Genomic DNA, 20,998 nt, shown 5'->3' with positions numbered 1-20,998 from the left:
ATGCTATCTCAATCTATGGGGCTGCCATACAGATTTCAAGTCGAGGATATACCCCTGGGTATTTAAACCAGACTTTAGTCTCGGAAATCCCGAACCTTTGTGTTCTAGGCATGAGCCATTCGAACTCTAGTTTCCACTGTCTCAGTTGGTCTTCTAGGAACTCACCGCAAACACAGGCAGGTGGCTATACCAGACCACCGGAAGTCGTTCGGGCACGAGAAACACCAAAAGAATTGCACCTTTAGAGGATTTAAGGTCTCCTAGACCAGCGTAGGTGCGCAAAACAGCGTGATGAACTGCATGCACAATGCAAGACTTGGTACATAACTTATGACACAGCATTCCATTCATTTGGCACACAGCTCATTTTCCAGGCAGGCAGCTCGTTTTCGGGCACAAAGCTCATAACACTGCTCAATCTGAACACTCGGTCCATAACTCAACATTTGGTTTGCATTTTGAACACACAGCTCAAGCACTTGAATTTCTGAACACGCAGCTCACACTTTTTGTCTTGAACACGCAGCCCATCTTTTCTGACATCTGAACACGCAGCTCAAACTTTTTGTCGTGAACACGCAGTTCATAATTTTGAAAGTTGAACACGCAGCCCAAACTTTTGAATTTCTAAACACGCAGCCCATTTTGATTGTGAACACGCAGCACACACTTGTTGAAAGAAGTTGAACACGCAGCCTAAACTTTGATGATGAACACGCAGCCCATTTTGAAGGTGAACACGCAGCCCAAACTTTGATGATGAACACGCAGCCCATTTTGAAGCTGAACACGCGGCACACACTTGTTGAAAGTTGAACATGCAGCCCAAACTTTGATGATGAACACGCAGCCTATTTTGAAGGTGAACATGCGGCACACACTTGTTGAAAGTTGAACACGCAGCCCAAACTTTGATGATGAACACACAACCCATTTTGAAGGTGAACACGCGGCACACACTTGTTGAAAGTTGAACACGCAGCCCAAACTTTGATAATGAAGATGGTGATGATGGTGCAGAGGCTGTTTCGCAGAAGAGGACGAAGAAGGTCCTTTTACTCCTGTAGTTGATAACACTGATGCAGCTGTGTCCTACTTTATTTTCCTTTTTTTAAAAAAAAAAAAAAAAGTGGTTTAAGCACATTGCACTGCCTCAGGCAGGTTTTACTTTTTTCAAAAGTGTGTATTTTTGCAAAACACATGAGGGAAATGAAACAGCTATTTTGTTCAAAAGGTGTTACATTTGCACGTTCTATGCGTCGCATCGCGTGGCATCACATAACAATGTGAATGAAATTAAAATTCGTTTGAAAATTGAGCGCTTGCATCGTAATAATCAGGTAGTGAACCGACTTACAACTCGATAAACAAAACAAGGAAACTCGATAAGCCAAATAAGTACGAGTACAACTCGATAAGCAAATCAATGACTTAAGGAGAGAGAAATACAACTCGATAAGCAAATTTACAAGAACTCGATAAGCAAATGGGCGTGACACCGCAAAAATCATCATTGGAGGGCATTGGAAATTATGGTATTCCCCAAATTCTCAGCATGTTCAACTTCTAAACAGCTAATGGAGCAAGAGGGGAGACCCTCGGCCATAAGGAAAGGACACCGGCCTCGAGAAATGGCCATCAGCCAACAGATTCGACCAATCAACCAAAAGTTGACATCTGTCCTCCACTCACACCTTATCCCCTACAAAAACCACCAGAATGTTGACATCTGTCCTCCATTCACACCTTATCCTCTACAAAAACCACAAGAATGTTGACATCTGTCCTTCACTCATACCTTATCCCCTACAAAAGCCTCAGCTTTGTAGTTTTTCTCAATCTAACACTGATTTGCTCCAAATGGAAGAGTTTCTTGCCCAGAATCTCATAGCTTGGGTTGCCAACTTGGACGGATCAGAAAAGCTAAATTTCTGAGGCTTCGGCTTGAATGCACTATTCACGCTGGGCCGTACTCCGCTGCACCTTCCGTTTCTCCATGCTGTGGCAAGGTTTTGGAATCCGGTAACACATGTCTTTAGCTTTGGCGGGCAAGAGGTGTGTCCTATCTTCGAAGATTTCCAAGCTTTGATGGAATCCGAGCGTAACGAAGAAGTCTTGCCTCAGCTTCGCTTTGGCCATGCCCAAGCCTTAGGGCGAATGTGTGGGCTCACAATGCACGATGCTCGATCTTTGATTTGTGACGGAATGCTGGATGTTCCGAGTTTGATTTACCATCTTTCTGATGCCGGTGACCGCGGCGATCATCGTTGGCAGGGTTTTCGGCGACATGCCCTCTGTTTGTGCATGCTATCTCATTTCTTGTTTGCCTCGGGCTCCGGAGGATCCAGTGTCGGGTTGATCGAGGTTGTCCAAGGCTTGAAGGAGGGCAAGAGCTGCATTGCCATGATATTGGCTGAAACATTGATGGGCTTGGACGCTTTTCATCGCCGAGAAACGACCAGATTTGCGAGGAGTCCACTACTGCTGCAGGTAATGTTTCCCACCCAATCTCACATATGTATTGCTCACATCACTCGGCCCTTAGGCTCAATTTTTCTCACAAAATCCTTTGCTCACTTTTCTCTCATCATACATCTCTCTATTCTTTATTCTCTCATTTTTCGTCCCTTCCTAGGTGTGGTCGATGGATAAGTTACAGGTTGTGGACTCTTGCCCAGCATACTCAGCTCGCGGCTACTTCTTCCGACAACGCCTAGTCGATGCCCTTGATGAGGGATGGTGGTTCGACTGGATGTGCAGCTTGTCTGCAAACCGCATTGCTTGGCGGTGCCCTTGGCTCAACCTACCGGCAATGAGTTACAGCATGTCCCGACAGACTGGGATTCAGTTGATTGGCTTGACTCACTGTGTATTCTATTTCCCATTTCGGTTCCAGCGCCAGTTCGGCCATGATCAGGTTTGCCCGCCAGAGGGGATAGAGTTTCCGGCTGCCTTCGCCCGATATGCCACAGCCTGGAAGACTAGAGAGCTCCTGGCCCCCGCTCCCACTTTCAGTTGCACTTTGTCTGACGAGTGCTTGGATTGGCTCAATGAAGTGGCACAGATTGGGCCTAGCTTGGCATCAGATGCTTCGACCAGCTCTAGGAGGGGGCGCAGGGATACTTGACTTGACTATGCCCCGGATTTATTGCTTTATTAGTACTTTCAAGTTTTCTTTATGAATGTTATAAAAAGCAACTTCGATTGTATGCAAGAGCAGGAGAACTCTGTTTTGAAATCAATGAAATTGAAGGTTGTGGTACTGAAAATTTTCCGCTTTGGTCCAAAAATGGTCTTAGTTGTAAAGAGATTAATTTGAACAAAGTCAACTTTTATTAAAACTTTTCAAAACTATTTTCGATATAGATCAGAACTGGACATGCCTGAGATCTGTCACTGAGATGCACAACCCCAGATCCCTGCAACTGGAAAGTTGCCCCTAGTCTGAAGAGTACCGCGGCACTGCATGGCAACGGAAAGTTGCCCCTAGTCTGAATAGCACTGCACCGGAGATTCCAATGGATGCTGATAGACAAAGATGACTGAGATGATCGAATGGACAAAGTTGATCGGGGAAAAGTTTATGGCTGAACTTCAGGATGAAGTTGCCTACGTATCCCAAAGATGGGAATCAAGCCTTACGTAGTTTAGGCTTAGGTTCACTCGAGTATTTTCACTCTCCTTTTACGCTCTAACTTTTGCCAAGGTCGCCCTTTGCGGGTTTTCAACCTTGCGAGCTCAGTTTTTATATTTTCCAATTTTTTGTGCTCTAACTTTTGCCTAGGTCTCCCTTTCGGGTTTTCGGCCTAGCGAGCCTCTCAGGGGTAATATTTCTTCAACTTGTCCATGTTGATCGGTTGGGAAAATTCCAGGCCATCTCCGTCCATCAGAACCACAGCTCCACCTGACCAGATAGCTTTGATGATGTAGGGATCAGTCCAATTAGGTCTGAACTTGCCCCTTGGGTCGTGGATGGGAGCTCGGTTGTCCTTGAGCACCAAATCTCCTTCCTTTAGATTCCTGTACTTAACTTTCTTGTTGAAAGCCCGGGCAATTCTTCGCTGATAACCTTGAACATGGTACAGTGCTTTTCAGTCTTCTCTCATCAAAAAGCATAAGTTTCTCAAACCTGCTCTGCTACCAATCTGCTTTGGCTATTTGACACTCAGCCAATACTCGCAATGACGGAACCTCAATCTCGATAGGTAGAACGGCCTCCATCCCATAAACCAATGAATACGGAGTCGCTCCGGTAGAAGTTCTGATTGACGTCCGGTAGCCCCACAGAGCAAATGGCAGCTTATCTGGCCAATCCCGGTAAGTTGCCACCATCTTCTGCAGTATGTGTTTGATATTCTTATTGGCGGCCTCGACCACTCCGTTGGTTTGCGGCCGGTATGTGGATGACTTATGAAAAGTCACGTTATATTTTTCCAACAAGCTAATCACTTCCTTCTTGAAGTGGGAACCATTATCTGAAATGACCTCGTTCGGGACCCCATAGCGACAGATGATGTTATTTCTGATAAACTTCGCAACGTGCGATGCCTTCAACACCGCATAAGACTGGGCCTCAACCCACTTTGTGAAATAATCTATCGCGACCAGGATGAACTCATGCCCATTTGACTCCTTCAGAGTGACAGCCCCGATCACGTCAATTCCCCAAACTGAAAACGGCTATGGCGAAGTCATGTTGTACAGCTTTGACGGCGAGATATTCATGCGATTTGCATGGATCTGACATTTGTGGCATCGCCGAACAAAACTAACACAATCCTCCTCTATGGTGGACCAATAGTGACCCTGTCTGAGGATCTTCCGTGCTAACATTACTCCGTTCATGTGTACGCCGCATTCTCCTCCATGGACGGCCTCCATCAGGCGCTTCGATTCCTCGGCTTTGACACAAAACTTATGCATTCCCAGATGACCTCTCTTATACAGCTTACCCGCACAGATGATGAACTGAACGGCCATTCTTCTGATTGCCCTTTTATCCTTGGCATTTACCCCTGGCGGATATGCTTCCTTCTCCAAGAAGTTTCAAATGTCGTAATACCAGGGTTTTCGTCCTAAGCCTCATCTATAGCAGCAATCGACTCATAGGATGGTGCAAATTTATGGTAAATGATGACTGGACGCATCCAGACTCCAAACGGGATGTCTATCATGGAAGATAGAGTTGCTAAAGAATCTGCGAACCTGTTGTTCTCTCTTGGAAGATGAGCAAAGTTTAGCTTCTCAAACCTAGGAATTAACAAGTTCAAGGTCTGGTGATACATCATCATTTTTCTTCTTTGACTTTCCAGTCTCCTTTTGCTTGAGACACAACAAGGTTCGAGTCCCCGATGACGTCCAGCCGTCTTGCTCCTAGTTTCAGGGCTGCTTCTAGACCGGCAATGCATGCCTCATATTTTGCTTCATTGTTCGAGACTTTGAATCGGAGTTTGAAGGCTAGAGGGATACGGGAATTGTCGGGTGCTATCAACAACACTCCTATCCCATACGCGTACTGATTTGACGCTCCATCAGAGTACATTGTCCAATACTCATCGTCGATGTGCAAAATGGCTTCATCTGGAAATAAGTATTCAACTACTTCACCCCCTTTCACTGGATGATCGGCTAAGAATTCTGCCACTGCTCTTCCCTTGACTAACTTGTGTGTTACATATTTCAGGTCGAATTCGGAGAGCAACAGCAACCAACGAGCCAACCTTCCCGTAAGTGCCAGTTTCTCGAAAAGATATTTGATGGGATCGAGTCGTGAAACCAACATTACGGAGTGAGCTAACAGGTAGTGTCGCAGCTTCCTAGTAGCCCATCCCAAAGCTAAGCAAGCCTTCTCTAATGGTGTGTAGCGAGTCTCATACTCTAGCATCTTCTTGCTCAGATAGTAGATAGCCCTCTCCACCTTGTCATTGGATTCTTGCGCAAGTATACAGCCCATTGTGGTCTCAGTCACTAAAAGGTATAATATCAATGGTTTCCCCGGCTCTGGTGGTGACAACACGGACGGATTCTGTAAATATTCTTTGATCTGTTCAAAAGCAGCTTGGCATCGGCCGTCCCATTGGAATTTCTTGCCTTTTTGCAAGAGACCAAAAAGTGGTTCACAAGTCAAGGTTAATTTTGAGATAAACCGTCTTATGAATTGCACTTTACCTAGAAAGCCTTGCACCTCCTTTTCAGTCCTTGGTGGTGGCATTTCTAAGATGGCCTTGATTTTTGAAGGGTCGACCTCGATGCCCCTTTGTGTAATCAAAAACCCCAACATTTTTCCCGCTGTAACACCGAACGTACACTTCTGAGGATTTATCTGCAACCGAAATTCTCTGATCATTTGAAAGAACTTTTGCAAGGCGGTATAGTGGCCCTCTCTTTCTTTAGACTTGACAATCATGTCATCCACGTACACCTCAACCTCTTTGTGGATCATATCATGCAATATTGTAGTCGCGGCCCGTTGATATGTAGCTCCAGCATTCTTTAACCCAAACGGCATCACTCTGTAGTAGTAAGTCCCCCACGGGGTAGTGAAAACAGTCTTCTCCCGGTCTTCGGGTGCCATCACTATCTGATTATAGCCTGAGAAGCCATCCATGAACGAAAGCAAAGCATGCCCCGCTGTGAAATCCACCAACTTGTCAATATGCAGCAATGGAAAGTCGTCCTTCGGACTAGCTCTATTCAAATCCGTAAAATCCACGCACACTCAGATCCTGCCATCCTTCTTCGGTACCGAGACGATGTTGGCCAACCAAGTCAGGTATTCGGATACCAGCAGGAAGCCTGCGTCGATTTGCTTGGTGACCTCTTCCTTAATCTTGAGAGCCCAGTCGGGGCGGATCCTCCTGAGTTTCTGTTTAACGGGTCGGGCCTCGGGGTCAAGAGGGATCCGATGCTGTACTATCTCAGGATCGATTCCAGGCATGTCTTTGTAGGACCACGCAAAAACGTCTTTGAAATCTTTTAATAAAGCGACTAAGCGCTTGCGTTCCTCTGAAGACAACGTGGACCCGATCTGGACCAGCCGCGAGTCCTCCTCAGTACCAATATTCACTGTAGTGATTTCATCAACTAGGGGTTTAACAAATCTTTCCTGCTCTTGTTCAATTAAACATTGCAAAACCGGAGGATTTCATCATCGTCGTTTTCATCAAAATTTTGAAAGTCTGAGTTAATGCAATAAATCAAGGGCACAGAAAAGTACTCAGAAACCACAGCTACTTGATTCTCATTAAGCACATCCAAATCGTCCGATTCTTCGATTACAACAGACTCAAAAGAGAAAGAAAAAGACGACCTGGACAAGACTGTGGCATTCGGGTTATCATCCCCAGGAATACCAGACTCAGACTCAGTCGAGTTGGAACCTGATTCTGACTCACAAGACTCGGTGGAATCAGATTCTGGTTCACTACCTGACCCGGTGCTGCTGGACAAAAATCCCTCTTCATACTGCCAAATGACAGAGGGTGCGATAGATGCGTCCAAAATAGTTGCTGGCGGGTCCACAGCCGTTCCATTCCCGATCACACATAACGAGAAGTTATCCCCCAAGCACTCCTGGTCGATCGGAGGATCTGAAAGTAGACACGCCAGCGCTACCCCCATTTCAAGTTCGGTGTCCTCAGACTGCACTTTCTTACACTGCTCAACCTCAGCCGATGGGTCTATCTGCTCTTCGGTGAAGTCATCCCCCGATAGTTACAGGTCGAAGAAGATCTCAAAACCAGGCACGCGCTTCCTCTCCGCGTTCAGCCATGGCTCTGGGAAGCCACAAAATGGAAAGTCCTCCCCCTCCCGGACGAAGCGTCCGTTTAGGGTACCCTGAATGGGCCTATGCATCAACTCGAAAGGCTTCCCTGCCTTCTTTACTTTGGCTCTCCCAGCTATCTCTTTACCCTTCCTCACCCAGTCCTCTTTGGCAGGCAGATAACCCAAGCCAAAGGTATGCGGATTGTGCGGCACTTCGGCCAATGCTGCGACGCCTTTCCGGCCGCTATTTCCCAATCCCATCCTAGCGATGTGTTGAAGCTTGTTCATGAGGTATACAGATTGAGCACTGACATACACTTCCTCATTAACAGCCATGATGTTCTGCACAATTCGGGCCTCAGCCAAAGTAAACCCTGATAAGAACAAATCCTACGTGCCATGTTCGATTTCCAAGACTGGTGTAGACACTTCCAGCGGCGAATGGATTGACGAATTCCCAAAAACAATAGCTACCCCTTCCCATGAGGGTACTTCAACATCTGATACAAGGTGGAAGAGACTGCCTTGACCTGGTGCAACCACGGTCGCCCCAAAAGTAGGTTAAAGGTTGCGGGAACGTCCAAGACATGGAATTCAATGTTGTGTTGTCCTGGACCAACCTGGGTCTGAATTTTGACAGTCCCCATCACCTCCCTGCTTGTATTATCATAGGCTCTGATCACTTGAGTAGTTGGCACGAAGTCCGCGGGCTTCAACCCGATTGCATATGCCGTTCTTGACGGGCACATGTTAATAGCGGATCCCGTGTCGACAAGAACCATTGGTACCCATTTGCCTCTACATTCCACCGAGATGTAGAGAGGTTTGTTGTGATTTGCGCCTTCAGGCGGTATATAACAACCCTCATACTGTTTACCGATTAATGACTGATTGATTACCGATAACCATCGATTACCATTAAACTGAATTGATTATGACTGATAATTGAACTGATTAAAAGTACTGAACTGACTGACTGACCGAAATTGAAACTGAACGGAATGAATACATCTGTTTGAATTGCATTCTATCTGTTGACTGTTTGTTTGATTATCTGTTCATGTTTATATGTTTAAACTGCTAATTGAAGGCCTTATCGGCGGCCGAATCCAGAATTGATTAATGTTTTATGATCGTCATAATTAATGTGATTTTATGGTGTATTTACCTGAAAACTGATTAGGTATGATTAAATTAGATTAAAATAAGCTAATTAAAGAGTTGGACTTAATTACCGTTTTGCCCTTGAGTGGGCCACTACCTCTACACCTTGAGCTCACTATACTTGAGCCAAAAACATTTTCCTCAGCCTTCTTCTTGTTCTTGCCGACCTTGAGGGAGAGATGGAGAGAATAGAATTGTTCTTGGGGGTTTGGCTTAGTCAACTTGAAGAATTGCTTGAAACTGAAGTATATCTGCCTATTTGAGCTCCCTCACTTCTAATTCTACACCTAAGGTAGATCATTCATCATCTTAATGGTGTCCTTGAGTTGTTCTTACATGATTCATGTTTCATTGTAGAACTAAGTCATGAATTGGTTCATTGTTGTTGAATTGAAGCTTAATTGTTGCATGCATGTACATATATTGAAGTTTTGAGGTTGTAGTTCATAATTCCTCACATGCATGTTCATAATTTTGTAATGGTCCATGTTTCCAACTTGTTTTTGGATCAATTGGCTCCCTAGAGCATCAAATTGAAGCTTCAAAATGATTTGAATTCATGCATGTTTGCATGTTCATATGGTTCTTGAAATTGGTTTGAAATTGGGTTTGAATTAAACACCCTTGGGCTTTGACTTCTCAAATTGAGCTTTGAACTATGATATTCTATATGTTTGCAAGTGTTTTCTGGAAATTCAGCCCAAGAGGATCGGTTTTGATGCATTTAAACTTGGTTTTAGAGCTTGGAGGTGCAATCTGGGTTTTCCAGATTTTGCACTTCCGCTCGAGCGGGGAAAGTGGCGCTCGAGCGTGGAATCCGAGCATCCAGCATCTCTCTGCACTGTTTTACAGTCCGCTCGAGCGGAGTACTGGGCGCTCGAGCGGAGTCATGTCTCAAGCTCGAGCGGGCGTCGAGCGCAGATTTCACCCATCCAGTACTTTTACAGTACGCTCGAGCGGGAAAGTTTACGCTCGAGCGTGTACCTTTGTTGCATGACCGCTCGAGCGGGTAAACTTGCGCTCGAGCGGGACTCTGTTTTTCTGAAAATGTTTTAAATGTACATCTTTGCATCCTCATCCCATTCTAGGCATTCTTAGGCCTAGTTTAAGACATCTTAATGAGGATATAGATGTAGAACACACCGACGCAGATTTGGGTTTAAGTTATTATCTTTCCCAGCTGTGTAGCTTAGTGTGTGTTCAATCTGTTAACTGTGTAGGGTTGGCGACTGGGGAGACACGCTCTAGCATACTGTAGCCCAAACTCTGTGAGTAACAATTGTGTAAAGATATGTTCAAATGATTATCTTCTGAATACTGAACTGAACTGTTTACTGAACTGATATTGTTTGCTGAATGAATGTATGTCATATATTCTAAATTGTACTGTGGCATCCTTGGCATCTACTGTTACTGTTACTGTTACTATTACAGAGATCTCTGTCGGTTCCCTCGTGGAACCACTACTGTTTACTGATTGATGGCCATCATTACTGTTCGGTCTTCAAGACCTACTGTTTACTGCTATGCTAATGGATGTACCACATATGACTGAATAACTGTTCTGACTGAAAGACTGAAGTATTGTTTAATGAACTGATTTCACTACTGTAAAGACATTTCATTCATAACCCCTTTATGCATTATGTTATTCACTGGGCTTTAGCTCACTGTTTATATATATATGTAGGTGCTCAGCCACCAGATCGGAGCTAGGAGAGTGGGTTAGACTCCAGTTTTGTCAAGCCAGCCTTTGTGCCTCATTGCGAGGTTCCGAGTTGCCATGCTATGGCTTTGGGGTGTTTGTTTTTCCCCCGTCTGTCTCCATACTGTTTGGACTACTGTATAGACTGTCAGCTACTAACTGTACTGTTATCAAGGGATTAGGTCCCTGTACTGTGTGACTGTAAATTCTGTATAGACCGTACTGTTTGTATGTATGAATGCATGAAAAATCTTTTTGGCATACAGACTGTCACAGCTCATTGGGCATTGTTTATTTACTGTTTTGGCTTCCGCCAGGCCCTGTACTCTGTTTTACTGTATTACTGTTCTGCAGGCCTTCGGTAATCTCGGATTACTGGCCGGTTACGGTACTAAACCCATAGGGCCGGGTTTGGGTCGTGACACGGTAGTTCTTTGTCAGAAAAGGTCAACGTCGGGGAATCTCCTCCCGGAAAAACCAATCCAACCAGCTGCTCTGGCGTGGTGTCTATAGAAAGCTTGGCATTGTCCATGGCTGAAAGGACAGCCTGCCTGTGTACTCATGATGCCATAAGCAGTCCCCAGATGGAGATGTCTGCTTGTATCTTCTTTAACTGCTTCAGTACAGCCTCTTCTTCGATTTGCTTTTCTTTCTGTCTCTCAGCTTCCTTATCCTTTCCAGATACTTCTGGCTGGTCTAGGTGCGGGGGTTTGAAATACCGCCCACTTCTTGTCATATGATCAACCTCGCCGATATACCAGGTATCATCTGGCTGGTTACTCCCCCAATCTTCATCTGTGTGGGCGAGACATAAATCATCGTCTTCCCACCACATTCCGTCGGCGGCCGATAGACACCTGTCCGGCTCCGGTATGATCGTATTCGCAGTACCTTCAGCCCACATGCCCGCGGCGTCTTCTGTTCCTGTGCCCACAGCACTTTCGGCCCCTTCACAAGCTTTTGCCTTCCTGATTCTCTCAGAATCCCAAAACTTTTCTTGTTCTGACTGCATCAGTGCAGTTTGTGGTTCAACTTTCTCTGCATCCACAATGTTCAAGTCTCGAGCGAAATTCTTCATACCGGCGCTCTCCGGCAATGTATTCTGACTTCCGGCCCTTCCGGCCACAATTGATACCCTCGCCCCTGCCGGGCCCTGTTCTGGTTGGAACTCTTCCACAATGTCCGGTTGATCATCCAGTCATCCGGTAACCTCTGCCGATTCCTCATAATCAAACCAATTGACTGCCGCACCCCCTGATTCTTGGTCATTGAAAAACTGTAGGTTGGCAAAGTCCTCTTCTACTGCCGCCACGTCATCTGTTCCCTGCTCAAATCTATCTCCCTGGATCACACACAGCTCTGCCCTCTCTGTCAATTTAACACTTGGCTCAAACTGGCCTGCTGGCAGAATGTAATCACTTGGATCGTAGGCTTTCCCAGCAACACTTCCAGACTACTTAAACCTTGATTCAACAGCTCCATCTTCCTCTACAATCTCTCTCATACCGTCTTCAACAGTCGCCACCATTGGCTCAGGTTGGGTTGTGGAGGTGTCTAACATGCACAAAAAGTCAGTGCAGTTAGGAAGGAGCACCTCCGGCTTAGGTAGATGGGAAAGAGTGATATAAATACTAGGATCGTAAGACACGACCCCAGTTTAGAAAAAATTAACTCTTTTGGGAGGCGGAGCTTGGTTGTGTGTAGGGAGTGGGTTAATTGTGACATTGGGTTTTTCTGGAGGTAGGATCACCTGTTTGTCAATGAGATCTTGAATCTCATGACGCAGTCGGAAACATTGGTCAGTGTCATGACCATGTTGTTGGTGATACGCGCAGTATTTGGGTGGGTTGTGAGAGGGGGGAAGTAGGTTTGGTAGTGGCCTCGGCTCCAGGGGTTTTAGATGCCCTTTCCTGATTAATACCCCTAGAGCCTTGGACAGGGGCATATACAATGGGGGTGAAGTTTCTTTGGCCTCTGGGTGGGTACTTAGTGGTTTGGGTGTTACTTCCGGATGGACCGGAGAAAGGTGTGGCTGCCATGGGTCTTGGAAGGGGAGGGGGAATGGTGGTGACCATGCTAACTTCCGAAGTCCTTGTAGTTGCAGTGCCATTCGGGCCTGCATTATTGTTGCGGTTAAAGGTTCTTCGGGGTTGCTCTCTGTCTTGGTCAATCAGACCCTGTTTCATTGCATCTTTAATTTGTACTCCCATCTCGTGCAGATCCGAAAAGGTGGGGAAGGGGAGCACAATCATTTTTTGCATCAGTTTTGGCTGGAGATTGCGTACAATCATCCTGATCTGGTCCTTATCGGTGGGCCTTAAAGTCATCATCAAGGCCTTCGCCCTCCACCGGGTCACGAAATCCGAGAAACTCTCTTTGTGCTCCTGCCTTGTTGTTTCGAGATCACGAGTTGTAATCTCATTTGGGTGTTATAAGAGTATTGCGCAACAAAGGCCTCGGCCATTTCATCCCAACTCCACTTGACATCATCCTCCAACTTCGCATACCAGATAGCGGCCACGCCTGACAGGGTCCGGCCGAATAGCGAAAGCTTCTGGGGTCTGGTGAGGCCCATTGGCCGTAATATATCTGAGAATAGCTGGAGGTGGACCATGGGATCACCAGATCCGTCGAAGCGATCGATCTGCGGCATTTTGAATCTGTCCGGCGACGTTACAGCCACGTCGGTATATCCATCATCGATATCCGGGATAGCCTTTACCCCCTGGGATTTTTTGAATAACTTCTCGAGCTTGCTCAATTTCAGTGCTGTATGGTCTACCTCAAACTCGAAGGGAGAGTCTGGTTGATTGACAGGCGTAGGTGCCTTAGATAGCTGGGGCAGAATTGGGGGCGGAGCTGGCCCTGTTGGTATGTCCGTATCTGCCTGGACATTTGGTGCCTCATCGGGTGCTGGGATTCCTGGTGGGGGAGGAACTAGGTGTGAAGCAGATGCTCCGGTTTGTTGTTGCAGCCTGGCAATTAATTCTGCTTGCTGGGCCATGATCTCGGCCTGCTGTTTGGCAAACTCATCCCGGCGAACAGCGTCCTGCTGCATGGCTCTCATGGTCTCTTGCATCTGACGCATCATTTCCTCAACTCCTGTCGGTGCCGCCATACTACCCTGATTTGTCTGAACTATTGGCAGGTCTATTTCTATAGCAATAATTGGGATCTCAATCTGACTGTCCACTGATGGGGTAGTCCACTGCTCTGGCAACCTCTGCTCGGATACACTGCGTTTCCTTGGTCTTTGCCTGATAACCGGGGGTAGAGAGTGAAACACTGGCTGTCCGTCAACCAGATCTTCGGATCGATTGAGTCGGCGACCTCTTGTCCAGGGTGCTTGGGAAATATCTACTTGGTCGGAAGCAATTGTGCTAAAACTGCCCTAGTAAAAAGATAAATAAAGCAATAAGGAAATAAACAGATAAACGGACAGCATATCAACTTAAAGTAAATGCACAACACACAGTTGGGCATAATCAACGCACGGTCGATAAGCTGAACACACACTGTCCTCAATCACTGATCACTATCCCTGAATCACTGTCCCCAAAGACCGAATCTGATACCCGCAGATAACTGATTCTCAAACACTGACTAATGCCCACAGGCCTGATGCCCCAAACTCGCAAACTGATACATGCAACCCCTGTAGAGACACACTCTGACAGCACATAACAGATAATTGAGAGCCAAAACACCCCTATGTTGAGGGAGGGTTTCCCTGTCCTATTTTGTCAGGAGCTAGGGTTTCACTACGCACGTAGCGGTTTCAAACAACCTATAAACGGGTAAGCAACCTGTCCTAGTTTGGAATGGTCACTATGGATTCTGAATATGCACTAGGTCGAATGGTCGAAAAGGGTGCCCCGGTAAAACCGGGGTTTGTGTTCCCATACTGGCAGAGCCCATAACCGGCCAGCCTTATGGTCATGCCTTGACAAGACAAGCCTCCGGCAAACCGTTCAGGAATAGCAGATGGCAAACACAATGTCCTAGGCACACCAATGCAAATGCAATGCAAAGAAACACATAAGTGTAGTAAAAAACAGATATCATGAGTTCGAGTCAAGTCCTCTAAGTCCCCAGCAGAGTCGCCAGAAACTGTAGACGTCCCCGAACGCCCCGGGAGGATGAGTCCCGCTTTGTTCATTTTGGGCTCACTATAGTTCGGACTCAAATTGTCACGGTTCTCAATCTGAACCAAAGAGTCCAAATCCGGCAAATTGTTTTGAGAAAACAAATTTTTTTTGAAAGAAATGCCAAACATGGACTGCTTTGCCAGATACAGAGTCGCCACCTAAATATTTTATTTTGGGGAATTAGGAAACCCTGACTCGTGCCTAAGGCCACGTGTCCGTCATCACCAAAGTTGCCTCAACTCGGAAACTTGAATACGATTGGGGAAGGTCACTTCGTGAGCACCCCCGCTCGCCCGATCAAAGATCGGCCTCTACTAACCATGATATCTATTTTTGAAAACATTATGCGTTCTTATTCCGGTTATTAGCCTAGATTTACTATGTGATGCGCACATCATACAAATATAGACTGGGTCGCCTGAATTGGAACAAAACATTTCATGTTTGTTTATTTGAAAATGGTTTGATGGTGCTACCCGCAAGTAGGCTAAGACGTGGATTTGCCACCCTCGGATGGGCTTAGAAAACATGATTTTGCCACTATCTAGTGGGCTTAAAACTCACAGTCAACGAATTATTCCAATTCAAATAACCCAGCCTTCACCCATAGACATTCAGGCAGTTTATATCACATAAGCACATAGCCTCATGGTAAGCATGCTATCATTCCAGTCACTCACACGCATGCAAGGATGCTAAAGCATAAAACTTACCGAGTACTCCAAGCCAAAACAGAAGCTAATTAGAAATCCATGCATGATCCTAACTGTACAGAAATGCCTAATGCAACACATGCAAAATGCAACTAAGATAGGCTCGGCTATTCTAAAGATGGCATGTGAAATGCTACAACTAACATGTATTCAACTTGGAATTGAGATACAAATGCAGTTAGTATGATGCGCCGAGCCCGGTGCATGCAAGACAGATGAATGAATGCAAACATGCTATCATATTGTATGCTAATTGAAACATGCCCTAATCTAACCATCATAAGCTGATAAATAAAAAGGAGAAAGACGTGGGGTTGGAAAACATACATCACACACACGCACACTTATTACAGTTGTGCCCTCGCTCGGAGGGTCCGAATAAATAATACAGTCCCAAATGAATAAATAATACAGTCCCGAATAAATACAGAATCCTAATTAATTAACAAATTAATCTAGGAAAGCAGTAAATTGGCACGCAAATCCATGGACCGCCTCAGCTCTGTTCCAAATGATGAATGATGCATGCTCGGGTTGCCTTGTGCGGAAAATCCCTTGCGATGTCCCGGTTTGCCTCTGTTTGCAATTATTCTTGGGATACGTGCCAGGCTCTGGAAGGTTGCTGATTTCTGATTTGCTACAACAGAGAGCAACAAATGGGCATGGCAAAGTATTTTCACATATGTATGCATGACTACTCTTCAGGGAGTGTAGTCCTCGATCCTCGTGCCACCAATCACACATCTCGATACATGATGGACGAGAAGTCGAATTGCATGACTCAATATGAAATGAATGCACATATGGACACAACAAGGCCTAAACTCCATCATGGATAATCCGGAGTGTCGGCGACCGGGAGTTGAGACACGTTCCGCCACTCAAAGTGTGAAACGTCCCTCGTTTCCCGTGCTTGGGCTAACTCTTATCCCAAGCACAATGCAATATGCATGATATGCTTGAATGCAATCCTAACATGCAACCTAGCATACGCAATGCTATGAAATAGCATACACAATGCACGATGTAACGAGGCATACATAATGCTCTAACATACAACCTAACATACACAATGCTGCGAAATGAAATGGCATACACAATGCATGATGGACTTACATCAACATGAGTGGACCTTAGCCACACTCACATCAGTAGCCATTAGGTGAAAATGAGACTCCTGAAATGCGTGCATGCATGCACGCAAACCGAGGACCAAGCCTAAGGCATAACATGTAACTCTAAAAAGGCATGGCAAGGGATGCAAGATGGCATGCAAACTCACAAATTCCAGCACTGAAATATGATGCTAAACAGCCCCGAAACATGGAAAAATGGCACCCGATGCATGAGATGAAACTCGAAACTTGAAACTAGGCACATGGAATGACTTATAGCTATACAAAGCATACATTATTTGATTATGAAACATGAAGACAGAGCCAAGGCAGTCCCAAAACATGCATATTTCCAGTTCAAAGCATGGCCAAAAGCTGCTAGCAAGATGGACTAAAATAGCATGCAACTTTGACTAGCAAACAAGGTTTACATGGAAAGTATATGAAGCAAATGTAATCTCACCAAACCAGCAAAAATCAGTGAACAAAACATGTGAAAATAGGCCCAAATAACCACTGAAATGAAGCCATGGTATGCAAAAATAATGAGTTACTTTGGAGGGCCATGCAAGGAGTTATTAAGCACATGCAAGGTAGACATTTAGCATGGCATAAAGAACTATGAAAATCAAATATGGTAGTCCTAAAACTCACCAAATTGACACTGGAAAGTGACTTCGAAGCATGCAAGATAGGGTCTCTTTGGAAAACCAAAATGACCACCAAACAAATCAAGGAGAGAGGGGGTCACCCCCCTCTAATTTGGAGGCTCAAAACAGTGTGCTAGCCACTGAAAATCCACTGGATTTCAGTGGCTAGAAGGCCAAACAAAGCATGCAACAAGAGCTTAGGTGTAAGGCTCAAAATAAAGGACAATTAAGCATACAAGGAAGTATATGACCTCAAACAAGAAAATGCCCTTAATCAAACATGAAGATGATGTCAAAATGAGACTTTTTCCAGTTTATAACAGATCTCAAAAGTGAACACAAATAGGGTTAATCTATCGTGCAAAAAAGGCCCTAAAAGAGAGGATAGAGACAAGGGAGAGAAGCTGACCCCAAACAGTGAAGAGCCCTTAAAAAAATTTGAAGAGGGGCTCAAAATGAAACACTGTACAGTTTACATGCAAGAAAAAGGCCTAAAAGAGGGATAAAGAGACAAGTGGTAGCAGATGACCTCAAATGGGAAAGAGCCCTTCAACAAAGTTGAAGAGGGGCTCAAAACAAGACATTTCACAGTTTATGACCAAGTCCAAAACAGCTCACAAATAAGCCTAAAATATCATGCAAAAATAGGCCTAAAAGAGAGATTAAACACAAAGGGGGAGGAGGAGACCTCAAACAGAGAAAGACCCTTGATCAAACATGGAGATGAGCTTAAAATATGACTATTTACATTTCAGGCCCAAGTCCAAAAACGTAAGCAAAAGAAGCTAAAATATAGAACAAAATAGTGCAAAAAATGGGAGAATAAGAGCTTACCGTTGTAGCCTAACTTTCCAGCAGCATTTGGTCTAAGGAAATGAGCTTTCAACCTTTGCAAATGACTTCCAAGGGGCTGGAATGGACGATGGTGGTGTGGTGCTATGGGTTGTAGTGGAAATGGTGCAAGAATCTTAGGGTTTTGAGGTTTGGAGTAGAGAGAGAGGGAGATTTAATGCAAAGCTCTCAAATGATTTTTTCTAACCCTTCAAAATGGAGCTCAAGTGCTGGTTTAATAGAGGAAAAGAGGGGGGGGAAAAGGGGGAAAACCAATTTGAATTGGAGCAAAAAAAAAAAGGGGGAAAAACCAATTTGAATGGACCAAAACAAAGAGGGGGAAAACCAATTTGAATGGACCAAAACAAGAGGGAAAATTTTGGACATAGGGCCTGGGGGAATACAGCTGGCGTAGCTGGAATACATTTAGAGGGACAAAAAGGGCCGGCCAGGTCAAAAGGGCCCAAACCAGTTCAAAAGGTTCAGGTGGTCGGCCGACCACCTTACCTGGTTGGCCTGCTAGGGGTCAAAAGGTTCAAGCCCCAAATCTGGTCAGCCATGTAGCCCTTGAAGTTATCTTTCCAATTCCGCAAACCTTGCATTTAAATTCCTCCTGTGGAAAAAGTTATGCCAGTTTCTATGAAGCCGCGCAGATTCGGTCCAAACGGAGTGATGCCCCACTTTAATCAACCATATCTCCTCTGTCCAGAATTATCTTTAGGATATTCTTGAGTGAAAAATGAAGCCCCGGAAGTAATCTTTCCAACGGTGGTAGCCTCATATCTTAATTCCCCTTGTGCAAAGAGTTATGCCCATTTCGGTAAATCCGCGCAGATGTTTTCCTTCTTCCCAGATTCATGCTGAATCACTCTTGACCACAAAAGCTAGTTTTTTTTAGAAAAATTGCTGGTCTCCCACCATACCACCATATTTCTAACAATGAAGATGAGGCCCCTGCCAAAAAAAATGGACCAAAATGGATGCAAAATGAAGGTTCGGGGGGCCGAAATGCGCGGCCTGGGACCTCGAAAATGGGCTGTTAGGCACCAGAAGTGGCGTTCGACCATGAAGGTGGTCTCTCGGGCCACAGTGTCCCTCAAAAGGGAGGAAATAAGGTGTGCGCCAAAAACCAGAGAAAACGGAGGTGGTTAAGCGGTCTCGAACCGAGGCACACGGCCGACGGCTCTGAAAACCGAAAACTGGGCTCTAAACGGGAAAAATGGCCTACGACCACAAAACGTAGCCTACGGCCACTGAGAGATGGTCTACAATACCTCTCCCTCCCTTCGGGAAGAGAAGATAGAACCTGGTTCGCAAACCGTGACAAAGCACACAGAATCCCGAAGTCCGGAAACAAGGCTCTCAGCTGAGACTCTGAAACCTTAGAACGAGCACAATATGCGTCATCACCGAGCACTCAACCAGTGACGTCTGAGTCTTAAGGTCAGTAAAAAATGGGGTGTCTACAATGTGGTCCTTCTCAGCAACCACAGAATCCTTGGTGGACACGGCACGATTTTTGTAGGACATTGCTAGTGCCCATTCAGAAGGGCTTGCTCGGCTAGAATGGGCAGGTTCTGGGCTCGGCAGCACGTGATCAGGAAGTATGGTCTCTTCCTCAAGTACCAAATGTTGTTTTTCGGTCGATGAGGTGTGCACATGCTTATTCTATCGTGACGTGGTTGCCTTGGTGGTTAGAAGGGCGACCACTGTCTCGCGTTTCTGACCGGCGAGCGCTTGTTCGGTTTAGACTTTGGTGGAGGACTGTTCGGTGATAAGTTCTTGCATGGCTCTCCTTTTGGCCATCTCTTGCTCTTCGGTTAGGGGAATGAGGTTGATCTAAGGTAGGTTAGGATCCAGTTTAGTCTGTGACTTTGCTTTTCCTCTTGTTACTGTAGTGATACGTCGGTACTACTCCTAAAAGCTCAGTCCAGTCGCGGTGGCAATACCGCAAGGTAGCTCATAGCGTGGCTTAGTTAGCATAGGTGTAGTCTATTAGATCGGCAAAAAAAGAGTTAAGTGTTAGTGCAGCCGCCTAAACAGTCTAATTTTTAGAACGATCGAGCTATTCTCACCAGGGGTTTCTTTGTTCTAGTCGATGTTGTAGCCTGGTTTTTGGGCCTCCTGATCTTCAAAATTACTAGAGACCCAGAGAAAATCGTTGTCATTCCGATCCTTGTCTGGTGTACTCTTGACGATTTTCTCTCAGCCCTTTCTGATGTGTAGGTAATGGATCCAACCATCATCATTTTGGCCGAGCAAGTATTGGTGAAATAGCTTGGCCAATCCAAGGTTAAGACCGAGACGACGATTTAGCTCGATGATTCCATTTATTATTCAGTATATGATTGTGGATAATTGGGTGGAACACAATTTGGTTTGCCTAAGTGTAACAATCCTGATCCGCAATAGCTACTATTCTGTAATTAAAGATGCTAATGAGGGGAATAAAATAAATTATGTGTTTATCATGTATTTTGTATGTTATTTGGCTTTCTATCTGTTACCTGTAGTAATGTCTGTTATGATGTAATAACCCCGACCTCCGATTAATACTAATTCATGATTAATTATGCTTAACAGTAATTTAGGAATGATTTGGGATTTATTTGCATGTGTATTGCATTATTTATGTGTTCCTATCTGTTTGCCATAAAATGATCTGTTCATGTCTTTAACTTTAATTGTGAATTGAAAGCCTTATCGGCGTCTGAATAAGAAATTGACTTGATTTATGTGCTAGTTAGGATTTATAGAATTATATGGTAGGTTTAATTAAAATTCGGTTCAGAGCGATTAAATTAGATTAAATAACGTTAAATTACATTAGTCCAATTATTTACGAAACTGCCCTTGAGTGGGCCACTACCTAAGACTATGTTGAAGCCTTATTACACTTGATCATACA

This window comes from Camellia sinensis, chromosome 4, assembly GCF_055761805.1.
Source record: "Camellia sinensis isolate YWXY chromosome 4, ASM5576180v1, whole genome shotgun sequence".
In the NCBI taxonomy this organism is placed as follows: domain Eukaryota; kingdom Viridiplantae; phylum Streptophyta; class Magnoliopsida; order Ericales; family Theaceae; genus Camellia; species Camellia sinensis.
Note: the sequence above shows the minus strand (reverse complement) of the source record.